This window comes from Symphodus melops, assembly GCF_947650265.1.
Source record: "Symphodus melops genome assembly, chromosome: 10".
Lineage (NCBI taxonomy): Eukaryota > Metazoa > Chordata > Actinopteri > Labriformes > Labridae > Symphodus > Symphodus melops.
Window position 1 is genome coordinate 17,737,090 of NC_136700.1, and position 19,591 is coordinate 17,756,680.

Sequence of the window (19,591 nt, forward strand, 5' to 3'; positions counted from 1 at the left end):
CTTTAAAGAACTAAAAGATTCAGGAACTTCTCTTCAGGAACTAAAAGGTTCAGGGACTTCTCTTAACAGAACTAAAAGGTTCAGGGACTTCTCTTCATAGAACTAAAAGGTTCAGGGACGTCTCTTCATAGAACTAAAAGGTTCAGGGACTTCTATTTAAAGATCTAAAAGGTTCAGCGACTTCTCATCCAAGAACTAAAAGGTTCAGGGACTCCTCCTCATCAAATTAAAAGGTTCAGGGACTTCTCTTCATAGAACTAAAAGGTTCAGGGACGTCTCTTCATCGAACTAAAAGGTTCAGGGACTTTGCTTTCAAGAACTAAAAGGTTCAGGGAAATCTCTTTAAAGAACTGAAAGGTTCAGGGACGTCTCTTCAGGAACTAAAAGGTTCAGGGACTTCTCTTAAAAGAACTAAAAGGTTCAGGGACTTCTCTTCATAGAACTAAAAGGTTCAGGGTCGTCTCTTCATAGAACTAAAAGGTTCAGGGACTTCTCTTCTCAGAACTAAAAGGTTCAGTGACTTCTCTTCAGAATCTAAAAGGTTCAGGGACTTCTCTTCAAAGAACTAAAAGGTTCAGGGACTTCTCTTCAAAGAACTAAAAGGTTCAGGGACTTCCCTTCATAAACCTAAAAGGTTCAAGGACTTCTCTTCAGCAACTAAAAGGTTCAGGGACTTCTCTTCAGGAACTAAAAGGTTCAGGGACTTCTCATCATAGAACTAAAAGGTTCAGGGACGTCTCTTTATAGAACTAAAAGGTTCAGGGACTTCTCTTCTCAGAACTAAAAGGTTCAGGGACTTCTCTTTAAAGAACTAACAGGTTCAGGGACTTCTCTTCTCAGAACTAAAAGATTCAGGAACTTCTCTTCAGGAACTAAAAGGTTAAGGGAACTTCTCTTCAGAGAACTACAAGGTTCAGGGACTTCTCTTCAAAGAACTCAAAGGTTATGGGACTTATCTTCAGGAACAAATAGGTTCAGGGACTTCTCTTCATAGAACTAAAAGGTTCAGGGACCTCTCTTCTCAGAACTAAAAGGTTCAGAGACTTCTCTTAAAAGAACTACAAGGCTCAGGGACTTCTCTTCAAAAACTAAAAGGTTCAGGGACATCTCTTCAGGAAAAAAAAGGTTCAGGGACGTCTCTTTATAGAACATAAAGGTTCAGGAACTTCTCTTCAGGAACTAAAAGGTTCAGGGACGTCTCTTCATAGAACTAAAAGATTCAAGGACTTCTGTTCATAGAATTCACAGGTTCAGGGACTTCTCTTCATAGAACTAAAAGGTTCAGGGACGTCTCTTTATAGAACTTAAAGGTTCAGGAACTTCTCTTCAGGAACTAAAAGGTTCAAGGACTTCTCTTCTCAGAACTAAAATGGTCAGGGACTTCTCTTCAGAGAACTAAAAGGTTCAGGGACCTCTATTCATAGAATTAAAAGGTTCAGGGACTTCCCTTCATAAACCTAAAAGGTTCAAGGACTTCTCTTCAGCAACTAAAAGGTTCAGGGACTTCTCTTCAGGAACTAAAAGGTTCAGGGACTTCTCATCATAGATCTAAAAGGTTCAGGGACGTCTCTTTATAGAACTAAAAGGTTCAGGGACTTCTCTTTAAAGAACTAAAAGGTTCAGGGACTTCTCTTCAGGAACTAAAAGGTTCAGGCACTTCTCTTCTCAGAACTAAAAGGTTCAGGATATTCTCTTCCAAGAACTAAAAGGTTCAGGGACGTCTCTTTAAAGAACTAAAAGATTCAGGAACTTCTCTTCAGGAACTAAAAGGTTCAGGGACTTCTCTTAACAGAACTAAAAGGTTCAGGGACTTCTCTTCATAGAACTAAAAGGTTCAGGGACGTCTCTTCATAGAACTAAAAGGTTCAGGGACTTCTATTTAAAGATCTAAAAGGTTCAGCGACTTCTCATCCAAGAACTAAAAGGTTCAGGGACTCCTCCTCATCAAATTAAAAGGTTCAGGGACTTCTCTTCATAGAACTAAAAGGTTCAGGGACTTCTCTTCATAGAACTAAAAGGTTCAGGGACGTCTCTTCATCGAACTAAAAGGTTCAGGGACTTTGCTTTCAAGAACTAAAAGGTTCAGGGAAATCTCTTTAAAGAACTGAAAGGTTCAGGGACGTCTCTTCAGGAACTAAAAGGTTCAGGGACTTCTCTTAAAAGAACTAAAAGGTTCAGGGACTTCTCTTCATAGAACTAAAAGGTTCAGGGTCGTCTCTTCATAGAACTAAAAGGTTCAGGGACTTCTTTTTAAAGATCTAAAAGGTTCAGCGACTTCTCATCCAAGAACTAAAAGGTTCAGGGACTCCTCATCATCAAACTAAAAGGTTCAGGGACTTCTCTTCATGGAACTAAAAGGTTCAGGGACTTCTCTTTGAAGATCTAAAAGGTTCAGGGACTTCTCTTCAGGAACTAAAAGGTTCAGGGATTTCTCGTCATAGACGTAAAAGGTTCAGGGACTTCTCTTCATAGAACTAAAACGTTCAGGGACGTCTCTTCATCGAACTAAAAGGTTCAGGGACTTTGCTTTCAAGAACTAAAAGGTTCAGGGAAATCTCTTTAAAGAACTGAAAGGTTCAGGGACGTCTCTTCAGGAACTAAAAGGTTCAGGGACTTCTCTTAAAAGAACTAAAAGGTTCAGGGACTTCTCTTCATAGAACTAAAAGGTTCAGGGTCGTCTCTTCATAGAACTAAAAGGTTCAGGGACTTCTCTTCTCAGAACTAAAAGGTTCAGTGACTTCTCTTCAGAATCTAAAAGGTTCAGGGACTTCTCTTCAAAGAACTAAAAGGTTCAGGGACTTCTCTTCAAAGAACTAAAATGTTCAGGGACTTCCCTTCATAAACCTAAAAGGTTCAAGGACTTCTCTTCAGCAACTAAAAGGTTCAGGGACTTCTCTTCAGGAACTAAAAGGTTCAGGGACTTCTCATCATTGAACTAAAAGGTTCAGGGACGTCTCTTTATAGAACTAAAAGGTTCAGGGACTTCTCTTCTCAGAACTAAAAGGTTCAGGGACTTCTCTTTAAAGAACTAACAGGTTCAGGGACTTCTCTTCATAGAACTAAAAGGTTCAGGGACATCTCTTCATAGAGATAACAGGTTCAGGGACTTCTCTTCAGGAACTAAAAGGTTAAGGGAGCTTCTCTTCAGAGAACTACAAGGTTCAGGGACTTCTCTTCAAAGAACTCAAAGGTTATGGGACTTATCTTCAGGAACAAATAGGTTCAGGAACTTCTCTTCATAGAACTAAAAGGTTCAAAGACTTCTCTTCTCAGAACTAAAAGGTTCAGAGACTTCTCTTAAAAGAACTACAAGGCTCAGGGACTTCTCTTCAAAAACTAAAAGGTTCAGGGACATCTCTTCAGGAAAAAAAAGGTTCCGGGACTTATCTTCAGACAACTAAAAGGTTCAGGGACTTCTCTTCAGGAACTAAAAGGTTCAGGGACTTCTCATCATAGAATTAAAAGGTTCAGGGACTTCTCTTCATAGAACTAAAAGGTTCAGGGACATCTCTTCAGGAACTAAAAGGTTCAGGGTCGTCTCTTTATAGAACTAAAAGGTTCAGGGACTTCTCTTTAAAGATCTAAAAAGTTCAGGGACTTCTCTTCAGGAACTAAAAGGTTCAGGGACTTCTCTTCAGGAACTAAAAGGTTCAGGGACTTCTCTTCAGGAACTAAAAGGTTCAGGGACTTCTCATAATAGAATTAAAAGGTTCAGGGACTTCTCTTCATAGAACTAAAAGGTTCAGGGACATCTCTTCATAGAGATAACAGGTTCAGGGACTTCTGTTCATATAATTCACAGGTTCAGGGACTTCTCTTCATAGAACTAAAAGGTTCAGGGTCGTCTCTTCATAGAACTAAAAGGTTCAGGGACTTCTCTTCTCAGAACTAAAAGGTTCAGTGACTTCTCTTCAGAATCTAAAAGGTTCAGGGACTTCTCTTCAAAGAACTAAAAGGTTCAGGGACTTCTCTTCAAAGAACTAAAAGGTTCAGGGACTTCCCTTCATAAACCTAAAAGGTTCAAGGACTTCTCTTCAGCAACTAAAAGGTTCAGGGACTTCTCTTCAGGAACTAAAAGGTTCAGGGACTTCTCATCATAGAACTAAAAGGTTCAGGGACGTCTCTTTATAGAACTAAAAGGTTCAGGGACTTCTCTTCTCAGAACTAAAAGGTTCAGGGACTTCTCTTTAAAGAACTAACAGGTTCAGGGACTTCTCTTCTCAGAACTAAAAGATTCAGGGACTTCTCTTCAGGAACTAAAAGGTTAAGGGAACTTCTCTTCAGAGAACTAAAAGGTTCAGGGACTTCTCTTCAAAGAACTCAAAGGTTATGGGACTTATCTTCAGGAACAAATAGGTTCAGGGACTTCTCTTCATAGAACTAAAAGGTTCAAAGACTTCTCTTCTCAGAACTAAAAGGTTCAGCGACTTCTCATCCAAGAACTAAAAGGTTCAGGGACTCCTCATCATCAAACTAAAAGGTTCAGGGACTTCTCTTCATGGAACTAAAAGGTTCAGGGACTTCTCTTTGAAGATCTAAAAGGTTCAGGGACTTCTCTTCAGGAACTAAAAGGTTCAGGGATTTCTCGTCATAGACGTAAAAGGTTCAGGGACTTCTCTTCATAGAACTAAAAGGTTCAGGGACGTCTCTTCATCGAACTAAAAGGTTCAGGGACTTTGCTTTCAAGAACTAAAAGGTTCAGGGAAATCTCTTTAAAGAACTGAAAGGTTCAGGTACGTCTCTTCAGGAACTAAAAGGTTCAGGGACTTCTCTTAAAAGAACTAAAAGGTTCAGGGACTTCTCTTCATAGAACTAAAAGGTTCAGGGTCGTCTCTTCATAGAACTAAAAGGTTCAGGGACTTCTCCTCTCAGAACTAAAAGGTTCAGTGACTTCTCTTCAGAATCTAAAAGGTTCAGGGACTTCTCTTCAAAGAACTAAAAGGTTCAGGGACTTCCCTTCATAAACCTAAAAGGTTCAAGGACTTCTCTTCAGCAACTAAAAGGTTCAGGGACTTCTCTTCAGGAACTAAAAGGTTCAGGGACTTCTCATCATAGAACTAAAAGGTTCAGGGACTTCTCATCATAGAACTAAAAGGTTCAGGGACTTCTCTTCTCAGAACTAAAAGGTTCAGGGACTTCTCTTTAAAGAACTAATAGGTTCAGGGACTTCTCTTTAAAGAACTAACAGGTTCAGGGACTTCTCTTCTCAGAACTAAAAGATTCAGGAACTTCTCTTCAGGAACTAAAAGGTTAAGGGAGCTTCTCTTCAGAGAACTACAAGGTTCAGGGACTTCTCTTCAAAGAACTCAAAGGTTATGGGACTTATCTTCAGGAACAAATAGGTTCAGGGACTTCTCTTCATAGAACTAAAAGGTTCAAAGACTTCTCTTCTCAGAACTAAAAGGTTCAGAGACTTCTCTTAAAAGAACTACAAGGCTCAGGGACTTCTCTTCAAAAACTAAAAGGTTCAGGGACATCTCTTCAGGAAAAAAAATGTTCCGGGACTTATCTTCAGACAACTAAAAGGTTCAGGGACTTCTCTTCAGGAACTAAAAGGTTCAGGGACTTCTCATCATAGAATTAAAAGGTTCAGGGACTTCTCTTCATAGAACTAAAAGGTTCAGGGACATCTCTTCAGGAACTAAATGGTTCAGGGTCGTCTCTTTATAGAACTAAAAGGTTCAGGGACTTCTCTTTAAAGATCTAAAAAGTTCAGGGACTTCTCTTCAGGAACTAAAAGGTTCAGGGACTTCTCTTCAGGAACTAAAAGGTTCAGGGACTTCTCATAATAGAATTAAAAGGTTCAGGGACTTCTCTTCATAGAACTAAAAGGTTCAGGGACTTCTCTTCAGCAACTAAAAGGTTCAGGGACGTCTCTTTATAGAACTTAAAGGTTCAGGAACTTCTCTACAGGAACTAAAAGGTTCAGGGACTTCTCTTCATAGAACTAAAAGGTTCAGGAACTTCTCTTCATAGAATTCAAAGGTTCAGGGACTTCTCTTCATAGAATTCAAAGGTTCAGGGACTTGTCTTCAAAGAACTAAAAGGTTCAGGGACTTCTCTTCTCAGAACTAAAAGGTTCAGGGACATCTCTTCATAGAACTAACAGGTTCAGGGACTTCTCTTCAGCAACTAAAAGGTTCAGGGACGTCTCTTTATAGAACTTAAAGGTTCAGGAACTTCTCTTCAGGAACTAAAAGGTTCAGGGACTTCTCTTCATAGAACTAAAAGATTCAAGGACTTCTGTTCATAGAATTCACAGGTTCAGGGACTTCTCTTCATAGAACTTAAATGTTCAGGAACTTCTCTTCAGTAACTAAAAGGTTGAAGGACTTCTCTTCTCAGAACTAAAATGGTCAGGGACTTCTCTTCAGAGAACTAAAAGGTTCAGGGACTTCTCTTCAGGAAGTAAAAGGTTCAGGGACGTCTCTTCATAGAACTAAAAGGTTCAGGGACCTCTATTCATAGAATTAAAAGGTTCAGGGACTTCCCTTCATAAACCTAAAAGGTTCAAGGACTTCTCTTCAGCAACTAAAAGGTTCAGGGACTTCTCATCAGGAACTAAAAGGTTCAGGGACTTCTCTTCATAGAACTAAAAGGTTCAGGGACTTCTCTTCAGAGAACTAAAAGGTTCAGGGACTTCTCTTCAAAGAACTCAAAGGTTATGGGACTTATCTTCAGGAACAAATAGGTTCAGGGACTTCTCTTCATAGAACTAAAAGGTTCAGGGACGTCTCTCCATCGAACTAAAAGGTTCAGGGACTTCTCGTCATAGACGTAAAAGGTTCAGGGACTTCTCTTCAAAGAACTAAAAGGTTCAGGGACGTCTCTTCATCGAACTAAAAGGTTCAGGGACTTTGCTTTCAAGAACTAAAAGGTTCAGGGAAATCTCTTTAAAGAACTGAAAGGTTCAGGGACGTCTCTTCAGGAACTAAAAGGTTCAGGGACTTCTCTTCATAGAACTAAAAGGTTCAGGGACTTCTCTTCAAAGAACTCAAAGGTTATGGGACTTATCTTCAGGAACAAATAGGTTCAGGGACTTCTCTTCAAAGAACTAAAAGGTTCAGGGACTTCTCTTCAAAGAACTAAAAGGTTCAGGGACTTCCCTTCATAAACCTAAAAGGTTCAAGGACTTCTCTTCAGCAACTAAAAGGTTCAGGGACTTCTCTTCAGGAACTAAAAGGTTCAGGGACTTTTCATCATAGAACTAAAAGGTTCAGGGACGTCTCTTTATAGAACTAAAAGGTTCAGGGACTTCTCTTCTCAGAACTAAAAGGTTCAAGGACTTCTCTTTAAAGAACTAACAGGTTCAGGGACTTCTCTTCTCAGAACTAAAAGATTCAGGAACTTCTCTTCAGGAACTAAAAGGTTAAGGGAACTTCTCTTCAGAGAACTAAAAGGTTCAGGGACTTCTCTTCAAAGAACTCAAAGGTTATGGGACTTCTCTTCTCAGAACTAAAAGGTTCAGCGACTTCTCATCCAAGAACTAAAAGGTTCAGGGACTCCTCATCATCAAACTAAAAGGTTCAGGGACTTCTCTTCATGGAACTAAAAGGTTCAGGGACTTCTCTTTGAAGATCTAAAAGGTTCAGGGACTTCTCTTCAGGAACTAAAAGGTTCAGGGATTTCTCGTCATAGACGTAAAAGGTTCAGGGACTTCTCTTCATAGAACTAAAAGGTTCAGGGACGTCTCTTCATCGAACTAAAAGGTTCAGGGACTTTGCTTTCAAGAACTAAAAGGTTCAGGGAAATCTCTTTAAAGAACTGAAAGGTTCAGGTACGTCTCTTCAGGAACTAAAAGGTTCAGGGACTTCTCTTAAAAGAACTAAAAGGTTCAGGGACTTCTCTTCATAGAACTAAAAGGTTCAGGGTCGTCTCTTCATAGAACTAAAAGGTTCAGGGACTTCTCCTCTCAGAACTAAAAGGTTCAGTGACTTCTCTTCAGAATCTAAAAGGTTCAGGGACTTCTCTTCAAAGAACTAAAAGGTTCAGGGACTTCTCTTCAAAGAACTAAAAGGTTCAGGGACTTCCCTTCATAAACCTAAAAGGTTCAAGGACTTCTCTTCAGCAACTAAAAGGTTCAGGGACTTCTCTTCAGGAACTAAAAGGTTCAGGGACTTCTCATCATAGAACTAAAAGGTTCAGGGACGTCTCTTTATAGAACTAAAAGGTTCAGGGTCGTCTCTTCATAGAACTAAAAGGTTCATGGACTTCTCTTTAAAGATCTAAAAGGTTCAGGGACTTCTCTTCAGAAACTAAAAGGTTCAGGGACTTCTCTTCAGGAACTAAAAGGTTCAGGGACTTCTCATCATTGAATTAAAAGGTTCAGGGACTTCTCATCATAGAAATATAAGGTTCAGGGACATCTCTTCATAGAACGAACAGGTTCAGGGACTTCTCTTCAGCAACTAAAAGGTTCAGGGACGTCTCTTTATAGAACTTAAAGGTTCAGGAACTTCTCTACAGGAACTAAAAGGTTCAGGGACTTCTCTTCATAGAACTAAAACGTTCAGGAACTTCTCTTCATAGAATTCGAAGTTTCAGGGACTTCTCTTCATAGAACTAAAAGGTTCAGGGACTTCTCTTTAAAGAACTAAAGGGTTCAGGGACTTCTCTTAAAAGAACTAAAAGGTTCAGGGACTTTTCTTCAGGAACTAAAAGGTTCAGGCACTTCTCTTCTCAGAACTAAAAGGTTCAGGATATTCTCTTCCAAGAACTAAAAGGTTCAGGGACTTCTCTTTAAAGAACTAAAAGGTTCAGGGACGTCTCTTTAAAGAACTAAAAGGTTCAGGAACTTCTCTTCAGGAACTAAAAGGTTCAGGGACTTCTCTTAAAAGAACTAAAAGGTTCAGGGACTTCTCTTCATAGAACTAAAAGGTTCAGGGACGTCTCTTCATAGAACTAAAAGGTTCAGGGACTTCTTTTTAAAGATCTAAAAGGTTCAGCGACTTCTCATCCAAGAACTAAAAGGTTCAGGGACTCCTCATCATCAAATTAAAAGGTTCAGGGACTTCTCTTCAGGAACTAAAAGGTTCAGGGACGTCTCTTCAGGAACTAAAAGGTTCAGGGACTTCTCTTCATAGAACTAAAAGGTTCAGGGACTTCTCTTCAAAGAACTCAAAGGTTATGGGACTTATCTTCAGGAACAAATAGGTTCAGGGACTTCTCTTCATAGAACTAAAAGGTTCAGGGACTTCTCTTTGAAGATCTAAAAGGTTCAGGGACTTCTCTTCAGGAACTAAAAGGTTCAGGGACTTCTCGTCATAGACGTAAAAGGTTCAGGGACTTCTCTTCAAAGAACTAAAAGGTTCAGGGACTTCTCTTCATCGAACTAAAAGGTTCAGGGACTTTGTTTTCAAGAACTAAAAGGTTCAGGGACTTCTCTTCATAGAACTAAAAGGTTCAGGGTCGTCTCTTCATAAAACTAAAAGGTTCATGGACTTCTCTTTAAAGATCTAAAAGGTTCAGGGACTTCTCTTCAGAAACTAAAAGGTTCAGGGACTTCTCTTCAGGAACTAAAAGGTTCAGGGACTCCTCATCATAGAAATATAAGGTTCAGGGACATCTCTTCATAGAGCAAACAGGTTCAGGGACTTCTCTTCAGCAACTAAAAGGTTCAGGGTCGTCTCTTTATCGAACTTAAAGGTTCAGGAACTTCTCTTCAGGAACTAAAAGGTTCAGGGACTTCTCTTCATAGAACTAAAAGATTCAAGGACTTCTGTTCATAGAATTCACAGGTTCAGGGACTTCTCTTCATAGAACTAAAAGGTTCAGGGACGTCTCTTTATAGAACTTAAATGTTCAGGAACTTCTCTTCAGTAACTAAAAGGTTGAAGGACTTCTCTTCTCAGAACTAAAATGGTCAGGGACTTCTCTTCAGAGAACTAAAAGGTTCAGGGACTTCTCTTCAGGAAGTAAAAGGTTCAGGGACGTCTCTTCATAGAACTAAAAGGTTCAGGGACCTCTATTCATAGAATTAAAAGGTTCAGGGACTTCCCTTCATAAACCTAAAAGGTTCAAGGACTTCTCTTCAGCAACTAAAAGGTTCAGGGACTTCTCATCAGGAACTAAAAGGTTCAGGGACTTCTCTTCATAGAACTAAAAGGTTAAGGGACTTCTCTTCAGAGAACTAAAAGGTTCAGGGACTTCTCTTCAAAGAACTCAAAGGTTATGGGACTTATCTTCAGGAACAAATAGGTTCAGGGACTTCTCTTCATAGAACTAAAAGGTTCAGGGACGTCTCTCCATCGAACTAAAAGGTTCAGGGACTTCTCGTCATAGACGTAAAAGGTTCAGGGACTTCTCTTCAAAGAACTAAAAGGTTCAGGGACGTCTCTTCATCGAACTAAAAGGTTCAGGGACTTTGCTTTCAAGAACTAAAAGGTTCAGGGAAATCTCTTTAAAGAACTGAAAGGTTCAGGGACGTCTCTTCAGGAACTAAAAGGTTCAGGGACTTCTCTTCATAGAACTAAAAGGTTCAGGGACTTCTCTTCAAAGAACTCAAAGGTTATGGGACTTATCTTCAGGAACAAATAGGTTCAGGGACTTCTCTTCAAAGAACTAAAAGGTTCAGGGACTTCTCTTCAAAGAACTAAAAGGTTCAGGGACTTCCCTTCATAAACCTAAAAGGTTCAAGGACTTCTCTTCAGCAACTAAAAGGTTCAGGGACTTCTCTTCAGGAACTAAAAGGTTCAGGGACTTTTCATCATAGAACTAAAAGGTTCAGGGACGTCTCTTTATAGAACTAAAAGGTTCAGGGACTTCTCTTCTCAGAACTAAAAGGTTCAAGGACTTCTCTTTAAAGAACTAACAGGTTCAGGGACTTCTCTTCTCAGAACTAAAAGATTCAGGGACTTCTCTTCAGGAACTAAAAGGTTAAGGGAACTTCTCTTCAGAGAACTAAAAGGTTCAGGGACTTCTCTTCAAAGAACTCAAAGGTTATGGGACTTCTCTTCTCAGAACTAAAAGGTTCAGGGACTTCTCTTCAGGAACTAAAAGGTTAAGGGAACTTCTCTTCAGAGAACTAAAAGGTTCAGGGACTTCTCTTCAAAGATCTAAAAGGTTCAGGGACTTCTCTTCAGGAACTAAAAGGTTCAGGGATTTCTCGTCATAGACGTAAAAGGTTCAGGGACTTCTCTTCATAGAACTAAAAGGTTCAGGGACGTCTCTTCATCGAACTAAAAGGTTCAGGGACTTTGCTTTCAAGAACTAAAAGGTTCAGGGAAATCTCTTTAAAGAACTGAAAGGTTCAGGTACGTCTCTTCAGGAACTAAAAGGTTCAGGGACTTCTCTTAAAAGAACTAAAAGGTTCAGGGACTTCTCTTCATAGAACTAAAAGGTTCAAGGACTTCTCTTCAGCAACTAAAAGGTTCAGGGACTTCTCTTCAAAGAACTAAAAGGTTCAGGGACTTCTCTTCAAAGAACTAAAAGGTTCAGGGACTTCCCTTCATAAACCTAAAAGGTTCAAGGACTTCTCTTCAGCAACTAAAAGGTTCAGGGACTTCTCTTCAGGAACTAAAAGGTTCAGGGACTTCTCATCATAGAACTAAAAGGTTCAGGGACGTCTCTTTATAGAACTAAAAGGTTCAGGGTCGTCTCTTCATAGAACTAAAAGGTTCATGGACTTCTCTTTAAAGATCTAAAAGGTTCAGGGACTTCTCTTCAGAAACTAAAAGGTTCAGGGACTTCTCTTCAGGAACTAAAAGGTTCAGGGACTTCTCATCATTGAATTAAAAGGTTCAGGGACTTCTCATCATAGAAATATAAGGTTCAGGGACATCTCTTCATAGAACGAACAGGTTCAGGGACTTCTCTTCAGCAACTAAAAGGTTCAGGGACGTCTCTTTATAGAACTTAAAGGTTCAGGAACTTCTCTACAGGAACTAAAAGGTTCAGGGACTTCTCTTCATAGAACTAAAACGTTCAGGAACTTCTCTTCATAGAATTCGAAGTTTCAGGGACTTCTCTTCATAGAACTAAAAGGTTCAGGGACTTCTCTTTAAAGAACTAAAGGGTTCAGGGACTTCTCTTAAAAGAACTAAAAGGTTCAGGGACTTTTCTTCAGGAACTAAAAGGTTCAGGCACTTCTCTTCTCAGAACTAAAAGGTTCAGGATATTCTCTTCCAAGAACTAAAAGGTTCAGGGACTTCTCTTTAAAGAACTAAAAGGTTCAGGGACGTCTCTTTAAAGAACTAAAAGGTTCAGGAACTTCTCTTCAGGAACTAAAAGGTTCAGGGACTTCTCTTAAAAGAACTAAAAGGTTCAGGGACTTCTCTTCATAGAACTAAAAGGTTCAGGGACGTCTCTTCATAGAACTAAAAGGTTCAGGGACTTCTTTTTAAAGATCTAAAAGGTTCAGCGACTTCTCATCCAAGAACTAAAAGGTTCAGGGACTCCTCATCATCAAATTAAAAGGTTCAGGGACTTCTCTTCAGGAACTAAAAGGTTCAGGGACGTCTCTTCAGGAACTAAAAGGTTCAGGGACTTCTCTTCATAGAACTAAAAGGTTCAGGGACGTCTCTTCATAGAACTAAAAGGTTCAGGGACTTCTTTTTAAAGATCTAAAAGGTTCAGCGACTTCTCATCCAAGAACTAAAAGGTTCAGGGGCTCCTCATCATCAAATTAAAAGGTTCAGGGACTTCTCTTCATAGAACTAAAAGGTTCAGGGACATCTCTTCATAGAACTAACAGGTTCAGGGACTTCTCTTCAGGAACTAAAAGGTTCAGGGACTTCTCTTCAAGAACTAAAAGGTTCAGGGACTTCTCTTCAGAGAACTAAAAGGTTCAGGGACTTCTCTTCAAAGAACTCAAAGGTTATGGGACTTATCTTCAGGAACAAATAGGTTCAGGGACTTCTCTTCATAGAACTAAAAGGTTCAGGGACGTCTCTCCATCGAACTAAAAGGTTCAGGGACTTCTCGTCATAGACGTAAAAGGTTCAGGGACTTCTCTTCAAAGAACTAAAAGGTTCAGGGACGTCTCTTCATCGAACTAAAAGGTTCAGGGACTTTGCTTTCAAGAACTAAAAGGTTCAGGGAAATCTCTTTAAAGAACTGAAAGGTTCAGGGACGTCTCTTCAGGAACTAAAAGGTTCAGGGACTTCTCTTCATAGAAATAAAAGGTTCAGGGACTTCTCTTCAAAGAACTCAAAGGTTATGGGACTTATCTTCAGGAACAAATAGGTTCAGGGACTTCTCTTCATAGAACTAAAAGGTTCAGGGACTTCTCTTTGAAGATCTAAAAGGTTCAGGGACTTCTCTTCAGGAACTAAAAGGTTCAGGGACTTCTCGTCATAGACGTAAAAGGTTCAGGGACTTCTCTTCAAAGAACTAAAAGTTTCAGGGACGTCTCTTCATCGAACTAAAAGGTTCAGGGACTTTGCTTTCAAGAACTAAAAGGTTCAGGGACTTCCTTTCATAGAACTAAAAGGTTCAGGGTCGTCTCTTCATAGAACTAAAAGGTTCATGGACTTCTCTTTAAAGATCTAAAAGGTTCAGGAACTTCTCTTCAGAAACTAAAAGGTTCAGGGACTTCTCTTCAGGAACTAAAAGGTTCAGGGACTTCTCATCATTGAATTAAAAGGTTCAGGGACTTCTCATCATAGAAATATAAGGTTCAGGGACATCTCTTCATAGAACGAACAGGTTCAGGGACTTCTCTTCAGCAACTAAAAGGTTCAGGGACGTCTCTTTATAGAACTTAAAGGTTCAGGAACTTCTCTACAGGAACTAAAAGGTTCAGGGACTTCTCTTCATAGAACTAAAACGTTCAGGAACTTCTCTTCATAGAATTCGAAGTTTCAGGGACTTCTCTTCATAGAACTAAAAGGTTCAGGGACTTCTCTTTAAAGAACTAAAAGGTTCAGGGACGTCTCTTTAAAGAACTAAAAGGTTCAGGAACTTCTCTTCAGGAACTAAAAGGTTCAGGGACTTCTCTTAAAAGAACTAAAAGGTTCAGGGACTTCTCTTCATAGAACTAAAAGGTTCAGGGACGTCTCTTCATAGAACTAAAAGGTTCAGGGACTTCTTTTTAAAGATCTAAAAGGTTCAGCGACTTCTCATCCAAGAACTAAAAGGTTCAGGGACTCCTCATCATCAAATTAAAAGGTTCAGGGACTTCTCTTCAGGAACTAAAAGGTTCAGGGACGTCTCTTCAGGAACTAAAAGGTTCAGGGACTTCTCTTCATAGAACTAAAAGGTTCAGGGACGTCTCTTCATAGAACTAAAAGGTTCAGGGACTTCTTTTTAAAGATCTAAAAGGTTCAGCGACTTCTCATCCAAGAACTAAAAGGTTCAGGGGCTCCTCATCATCAAATTAAAAGGTTCAGGGACTTCTCTTCATAGAACTAAAAGGTTCAGGGACATCTCTTCATAGAACTAACAGGTTCAGGGACTTCTCTTCAGCAACTAAAAGGTTCAGTGACGTCTCTTCAGGAACTAAAAGGTTCAGGGACTTCTCTTCAGGAACTAAAAGGTTCAGGGACTTCTCTTCAGAGAACTAAAAGGTTCAGGGACTTCTCTTCAAAGAACTCAAAGGTTATGGGACTTATCTTCAGGAACAAATAGGTTCAGGGACTTCTCTTCATAGAACTAAAAGGTTCAGGGACGTCTCTCCATCGAACTAAAAGGTTCAGGGACTTCTCGTCATAGACGTAAAAGGTTCAGGGACTTCTCTTCAAAGAACTAAAAGGTTCAGGGACGTCTCTTCATCGAACTAAAAGGTTCAGGGACTTTGCTTTCAAGAACTAAAAGGTTCAGGGAAATCTCTTTAAAGAACTGAAAGGTTCAGGGACGTCTCTTCAGGAACTAAAAGGTTCAGGGACTTCTCTTCATAGAACTAAAAGGTTCAGGGACTTCTCTTCAAAGAACTCAAAGGTTATGGGACTTATCTTCAGGAACAAATAGGTTCAGGGACTTCTCTTCAAAGAACTAAAAGGTTCAGGGACTTCTCTTCAAAGAACTAAAAGGTTCAGGGACTTCCCTTCATAAACCTAAAAGGTTCAAGGACTTCTCTTCAGCAACTAAAAGGTTCAGGGACTTCTCTTCAGGAACTAAAAGGTTCAGGGACTTTTCATCATAGAACTAAAAGGTTCAGGGACGTCTCTTTATAGAACTAAAAGGTTCAGGGACTTCTCTTCTCAGAACTAAAAGGTTCAAGGACTTCTCTTTAAAGAACTAACAGGTTCAGGGACTTCTCTTCTCAGAACTAAAAGATTCAGGGACTTCTCTTCAGGAACTAAAAGGTTAAGGGAACTTCTCTTCAGAGAACTAAAAGGTTCAGGGACTTCTCTTCAAAGAACTCAAAGGTTATGGGACTTCTCTTCTCAGAACTAAAAGGTTCAGCGACTTCTCATCCAAGAACTAAAAGGTTCAGGGACTCCTCATCATCAAACTAAAAGGTTCAGGGACTTCTCTTCATGGAACTAAAAGGTTCAGGGACTTCTCTTTGAAGATCTAAAAGGTTCAGGGACTTCTCTTCAGGAACTAAAAGGTTCAGGGATTTCTCGTCATAGACGTAAAAGGTTCAGGGACTTCTCTTCATAGAACTAAAAGGTTCAGGGACGTCTCTTCATCGAACTAAAAGGTTCAGGGACTTTGCTTTCAAGAACTAAAAGGTTCAGGGAAATCTCTTTAAAGAACTGAAAGGTTCAGGTACGTCTCTTCAGGAACTAAAAGGTTCAGGGACTTCTCTTAAAAGAACTAAAAGGTTCAGGGACTTCTCTTCATAGAACTAAAAGGTTCAGGGTCGTCTCTTCATAGAACTAAAAGGTTCAGGGACTTCTCCTCTCAGAACTAAAAGGTTCAGTGACTTCTCTTCAGAATCTAAAAGGTTCAGGGACTTCTCTTCAAAGAACTAAAAGGTTCAGGGACTTCTCTTCAAAGAACTAAAAGGTTCAGGGACTTCCCTTCATAAACCTAAAAGGTTCAAGGACTTCTCTTCAGCAACTAAAAGGTTCAGGGACTTCTCTTCAGGAACTAAAAGGTTCAGGGACTTCTCATCATAGAACTAAAAGGTTCAGGGACGTCTCTTTATAGAACTAAAAGGTTCAGGGTCGTCTCTTCATAGAACTAAAAGGTTCATGGACTTCTCTTTAAAGATCTAAAAGGTTCAGGGACTTCTCTTCAGAAACTAAAAGGTTCAGGGACTTCTCTTCAGGAACTAAAAGGTTCAGGGACTTCTCATCATTGAATTAAAAGGTTCAGGGACTTCTCATCATAGAAATATAAGGTTCAGGGACATCTCTTCATAGAACGAACAGGTTCAGGGACTTCTCTTCAGCAACTAAAAGGTTCAGGGACGTCTCTTTATAGAACTTAAAGGTTCAGGAACTTCTCTACAGGAACTAAAAGGTTCAGGGACTTCTCTTCATAGAACTAAAACGTTCAGGAACTTCTCTTCATAGAATTCGAAGTTTCAGGGACTTCTCTTCATAGAACTAAAAGGTTCAGGGACTTCTCTTTAAAGAACTAAAGGGTTCAGGGACTTCTCTTAAAAGAACTAAAAGGTTCAGGGACTTTTCTTCAGGAACTAAAAGGTTCAGGCACTTCTCTTCTCAGAACTAAAAGGTTCAGGATATTCTCTTCCAAGAACTAAAAGGTTCAGGGACTTCTCTTTAAAGAACTAAAAGGTTCAGGGACGTCTCTTTAAAGAACTAAAAGGTTCAGGAACTTCTCTTCAGGAACTAAAAGGTTCAGGGACTTCTCTTAAAAGAACTAAAAGGTTCAGGGACTTCTCTTCATAGAACTAAAAGGTTCAGGGACGTCTCTTCATAGAACTAAAAGGTTCAGGGACTTCTTTTTAAAGATCTAAAAGGTTCAGCGACTTCTCATCCAAGAACTAAAAGGTTCAGGGACTCCTCATCATCAAATTAAAAGGTTCAGGGACTTCTCTTCAGGAACTAAAAGGTTCAGGGACGTCTCTTCAGGAACTAAAAGGTTCAGGGACTTCTCTTCATAGAACTAAAAGGTTCAGGGACGTCTCTTCATAGAACTAAAAGGTTCAGGGACTTCTTTTTAAAGATCTAAAAGGTTCAGCGACTTCTCATCCAAGAACTAAAAGGTTCAGGGGCTCCTCATCATCAAATTAAAAGGTTCAGGGACTTCTCTTCATAGAACTAAAAGGTTCAGGGACATCTCTTCATAGAACTAACAGGTTCAGGGACTTCTCTTCAGCAACTAAAAGTTTCAGTGACGTCTCTTCAGGAACTAAAAGGTTCAGGGACTTCTCTTCAGGAACTAAAAGGTTCAGGGACTTCTCTTCAGAGAACTAAAAGGTTCAGGGACTTCTCTTCAAAGAACTCAAAGGTTATGGGACTTATCTTCAGGAACAAATAGGTTCAGGGACTTCTCTTCATAGAACTAAAAGGTTCAGGGACGTCTCTCCATCGAACTAAAAGGTTCAGGGACTTCTCGTCATAGACGTAAAAGGTTCAGGGACTTCTCTTCAAAGAACTAAAAGGTTCAGGGACGTCTCTTCATCGAACTAAAAGGTTCAGGGACTTTGCTTTCAAGAACTAAAAGGTTCAGGGAAATCTCTTTAAAGAACTGAAAGGTTCAGGGACGTCTCTTCAGGAACTAAAAGGTTCAGGGACTTCTCTTCATAGAAATAAAAGGTTCAGGGACTTCTCTTCAAAGAACTCAAAGGTTATGGGACTTATCTTCAGGAACAAATAGGTTCAGGGACTTCTCTTCATAGAACTAAAAGGTTCAGGGACTTCTCTTTGAAGATCTAAAAGGTTCAGGGACTTCTCTTCAGGAACTAAAAGGTTCAGGGACTTCTCGTCATAGACGTAAAAGGTTCAGGGACTTCTCTTCAAAGAACTAAAAGTTTCAGGGACGTCTCTTCATCGAACTAAAAGGTTCAGGGACTTTGCTTTCAAGAACTAAAAGGTTCAGGGACTTCCTTTCATAGAACTAAAAGGTTCAGGGTCGTCTCTTCATAGAACTAAAAGGTTCATGGACTTCTCTTTAAAGATCTAAAAGGTTCAGGAACTTCTCTTCAGAAACTAAAAGGTTCAGGGACTTCTCATCATAGAAATATAAGGTTCAGGGACATCTCTTCATAGAACGAACAGGTTCAGGGACTTCTCTTCAGCAACTAAAAGGTTCAGGGACGTCTCTTTATAGAACTTAAAGGTTCAGGAACTTCTCTACAGGAACTAAAAGGTTCAGGGACTTCTCTTCATAGAACTAAAACGTTCAGGAACTTCTCTTCATAGAATTCGAAGTTTCAGGGACTTCTCTTCATAGAACTAAAAGGTTCAGGGACTTCTCTTTAAAGAACTAAAAGGTTCAGGGACGTCTCTTTAAAGAACTAAAAGGTTCAGGAACTTCTCTTCAGGAACTAAAAGGTTCAGGGACTTCTCTTAAAAGAACTAAAAGGTTCAGGGACTTCTCTTCATAGAACTAAAAGGTTCAGGGACGTCTCTTCATAGAACTAAAAGGTTCAGGGACTTCTTTTTAAAGATCTAAAAGGTTCAGCGACTTCTCATCCAAGAACTAAAAGGTTCAGGGACTCCTCATCATCAAATTAAAAGGTTCAGGGACTTCTCTTCAGGAACTAAAAGGTTCAGGGACGTCTCTTCAGGAACTAAAAGGTTCAGGGACTTCTCTTCATAGAACTAAAAGGTTCAGGGACGTCTCTTCATAGAACTAAAAGGTTCAGGGACTTCTTTTTAAAGATCTAAAAGGTTCAGCGACTTCTCATCCAAGAACTAAAAGGTTCAGGGGCTCCTCATCATCAAATTAAAAGGTTCAGGGACTTCTCTTCATAGAACTAAAAGGTTCAGGGACATCTCTTCATAGAACTAACAGGTTCAGGGACTTCTCTTCAGCAACTAAAAGGTTCAGTGACGTCTCTTCAGGAACTAAAAGGTTCAGGGACTTCTCTTCAGGAACTAAAAGGTTCAGGGACTTCTCTTCAGAGAACTAAAAGGTTCAGGGACTTCTCTTCAAAGAACTCAAAGGTTATGGGACTTATCTTCAGGAACAAATAGGTTCAGGGACTTCTCTTCATAGAACTAAAAGGTTCAGGGACGTCTCTCCATCGAACTAAAAGGTTCAGGGACTTCTCGTCATAGACGTAAAAGGTTCAGGGACTTCTCTTCAAAGAACTAAAAGGTTCAGGGACGTCTCTTCATCGAACTAAAAGGTTCAGGGACTTTGCTTTCAAGAACTAAAAGGTTCAGGGAAATCTCTTTAAAGAACTGAAAGGTTCAGGGACGTCTCTTCAGGAACTAAAAGGTTCAGGGACTTCTCTTCATAGAAATAAAAGGTTCAGGGACTTCTCTTCAAAGAACTCAAAGGTTATGGGACTTATCTTCAGGAACAAATAGGTTCAGGGACTTCTCTTCATAGAACTAAAAGGTTCAGGGACTTCTCTTTGAAGATCTAAAAGGTTCAGGGACTTCTCTTCAGGAACTAAAAGGTTCAGGGACTTCTCGTCATAGACGTAAAAGGTTCAGGGACTTCTCTTCAAAGAACTAAAAGTTTCAGGGACGTCTCTTCATCGAACTAAAAGGTTCAGGGACTTTGCTTTCAAGAACTAAAAGGTTCAGGGACTTCCTTTCATAGAACTAAAAGGTTCAGGGTC